Source organism: Ostrea edulis, unplaced genomic scaffold (assembly GCF_947568905.1).
Source record: "Ostrea edulis unplaced genomic scaffold, xbOstEdul1.1 scaffold_81, whole genome shotgun sequence".
In the NCBI taxonomy this organism is placed as follows: domain Eukaryota; kingdom Metazoa; phylum Mollusca; class Bivalvia; order Ostreida; family Ostreidae; genus Ostrea; species Ostrea edulis.
This window is the reverse complement of record NW_026606023.1, coordinates 27,195-30,797: the sequence shown is the minus strand read 5'-3', so window position 1 is coordinate 30,797 and position 3,603 is coordinate 27,195. Positions and strand designations below refer to the sequence as shown.

General features: G+C 34.6%; 1 long non-coding RNA gene across 1 annotated transcript; it reads left to right on the top strand.

The window, feature by feature from the left end:
* Positions 1–511: 511 nt before the first annotated feature.
* LOC125681619 (uncharacterized) lies at positions 512–3,130 on the top strand. Its single transcript, XR_007372285.2, has 2 exons — positions 512–774; positions 1,005–3,130. It is a non-coding gene; the product is annotated as an uncharacterized LOC125681619 (long non-coding RNA).
* The last annotated feature ends 473 nt before the right edge of the window (positions 3,131–3,603 follow it).

Here is a 3,603-nt window from a genome sequence, read left to right as displayed (position 1 = left end):
CATGACTTCCTTCAAGGTATCACACCGGTAATTATTTTCACTATATATTACTATAGAGGGGAAAAAATCATTAAAAATCAGTTTACAAAATTGATGCCGAATAACGCAGTCAGACACGTTCTATGTTACCTATCTCGTCTGCCGACACCAGAAAAACAACACCCTACGCGGCATTTTCGAAAAAAAAATTACCCGCAAACAGGACTACCCTCAAATCCACGTGTTTTTCACATGTGTGTAAACAGCCGGAGTGCACCTCAGGAAGTAGCCTCAGCTACCAACAGCAAATAGTTCCTTTGTATACACTTGATTATTTCTACAAATTACACAAAATTTCCTAATCAGGGGTACAAAAATTAAGAGAAAAGAAGAAGAGGAAATGAGAAAAATCGCGCAAGGAAAAAAAATATTTCTTTAAATATATGGAACTACAATTGACTAAGTTCATTTTGATTGGACAATTACCGGTGTGATACCTCTAGTCATAACCGAGCTTAGCAGCCATGATTTCAGTGCCTACTGGGCTACTTTCACTTTCACAGGAAGTGAATGCAGATCGAGGTCAAATTAACGTTGTAGACCCTGTTGTTTGGAATTGGACTCTGAGCATAGATTGATCATACATGATGAGTATTTACTCAATGATTGATCAGGAGAGATACTTCGAATTACATTTCATGCCCAGATATGTTGGGCCCAATGCGTCTTTGCTCCAACCATCACAAACTGACAAACGGATGGTGACCGTGATACTGATAGTAACAGCTGAGTAAGGTAAATATCTTGTAAACATGCAGAACTTTGGAATACGTACTTTTAAGATTTGAATATCGTGGCCAGATAGCAGGATAGATAGATTACAATTTATCAAGTGTATGTATCAGACATTCTTAAAAGCAATTTTTCTTTGCCTATAAGATTTCAAAATAGACCAGACTTAATTTTATCTTATTCTAGGATATTTTAGTTTTGACTATATGGTAATTTGTCATGACTTTCGACAGGCTACATGTACCCCGATCATCACTGAAAGGCAACCGGGATGCAGTCTTTAAATCTGGAGTTCTGGGCAGAACTGTGCATTTCTGGAACAATGATGAGTTTAAGTGAAATGGTAATTTGTCATGAATTTCTACAGTGACTACATGTACCCTGACCATCTTTGAAAGGCAACTGGGATACAGTGCAGTCTTTATCTGGAATTCTTGGCAGAACTGGACATTCCTGGAACAATGATCAATTCAAGTGAAACAGACTCGGGTGCAAGCAGACATTCTTGTAATTACAGAATGTATTCCTTAAGAGAGGCAACATGTGACCTGAAAACAATTCTATTCAGATCTATTTAAGAAATGAATTCAATATCTAATTCATCCAAGTATATACTGGGTTTGGGCAGTTTGCGCTTTTTTAAACTGCTAAGTGGTTTATGAAAAAGCACATTTTTGAACTTGCAAAAGAAATCAGACCAACTGCTGATATACGTGGTTTTCAGTGAGTTAATCAACGATTATCTATGAAAAGTTAGCTACACTGAACAGTTTCTTTTTTACATGAGTATATATACCTGAAACCCATTGCACATCATAAGAATTTTATTTTATTTTGGACAGTGCTCTTGTTGTAAAGTGTTATGTGTAATGCATGCGAGTTGTGGACGGGGTTTGTAGTCATCTGAGAACAAGGATTGGCACGTTGGGTGGACTTGGAGAAATCTTTATATGCTAAACCCAGTTTTAGAAGAAACGAAGAAAGCAAACACTAGATCAGTTCCAACTAATAGAGCTGTCAATCAGGATAAGCAATAAAACATGTTGACCAAATTGGCACTCGGCTGTAATAAAACATTGTATGTAGGGAACATGTACTAGAAGGAAAGAGCGTTTATGTATACATTTAGTTTTTATGTAATATTCATTAATTATTATTATATGATTGATATTAAATATGTAAGGCCACACCAATTTGTAAAATAGTTCTTCGGATTTTCAAACAAAAAAAGTGAGGCGAGAGGGCGAAATTATTTCACAAATATTATTTTTAATTTTGGAGATAAAAATTATGAGGCGAGCGAATACAAGAAATATAAATATTTTTAATTGAATTAAGTGTGATTTTAAAAAGCGGGCGCCTAAAAATAAAGATCTAAAATCATCAGATATCATTTGTTTACCACATAAACTTAATATTTTTCAACTTTGTTGATATAGTTTACAATAAATAAGAAGTATTTCAGGTTTCAAAGACTTATTTTCTTTATACCTAATACATGTACTTTGCAACATTAACTGATAAGGTCTTTTTGAAGCATTTTATTTAAGTTTCATTTCTACAAACTTTCGATTCAGAGATAAGCATATTGCTAGGGACACATCCAGTTTTGACATTCATTGCAAATGCAATATCCATTGCATCGCTTTGAGAATTTTCTTGAATTTTGATATGACATCACCAAACCTTTTGTGAATTTGTCGTTAACTGTCGGTCCGGTTTAAAATAGTCATCGATCAGTACCCCTTGCTTGTTGTAAGAGGCGAATGAATTGGGCGGTCCTTCAGATAGGACTGCAAAAACTGAGATCCTTGTCACAGCAGGTTTGGCACGATAAAGATCCCTCAGTGCCATAAGCGCTGAGCATAGGCCTAAATTTTGCAGCCCTTCACCGGCAATGGTAATGTCTTCATGTGAGTGAAATATTCTCAAGAGAGACTTCAGTCAATATATAGGGTAATCAAACAATCAATCATATGCTATCAATGTTCTTTAAATAGTGGCATCGAATAGCGCTTCAAAAGTTTCATCGGCTTCCAGTTCGATTCCAGCATAAGGAACAACTTCCAATCCAGTGTTATGAAGTATCGTACATATTAAGATAGACATCATGAATAACTTAACCGTATTACACTGTTAGGAAATTTCTCGAGAGCCCGCGTTTCTGTCATTGTCAGCATGTACATCAAGGTTATTTGTGCGCTTGTTGTAAAAATTAAAAAAAATATTTACGGATATTTTTGAACACGCGGGCGGATACTATTTTTTGATAATATTATAATTTGGATTTGTTACAAATAGAAGCGGCGAATCCGACGAACTAGATTACAAATTGGCATGGCCTAAATACTTATTTTTATTTTGAATTCTTTTTTACAAAGTGACATACTGGCTCTAAAAAGGTATTTCATTTTTTGATTATGGCAATGAAAATAAGAACATATATATCAGGAATTTATATTTAAGGGAGGTTTCACGCTTTCTAAATCATCCCTTACCCGCTGTTTAAAATTCATCCGGAATTACAATTACAAACCAGGTTGTTTTGGACATTGATATGAGTGTCACATGATTGGGATTGCTGTCTAAAAATAGTACTGATGAGAATTTAAGAAATGGAATTTGAGGTAATTTGATGATTGTAATCAGAAATATTTATTTAGAAATAGTACATCATAAAGGGGCATGGACACGATTTGAGCTGAAAATTTTAAAATTTCATTTTTCCATTTTTACTGTTTACAATGCTTAACAAAAGTATTTCTAATGGTCAACCAAAATTTGAATAGGAGTTGTTGAGTTACAAGTGAGATACAGCAGTCACAATTCTTT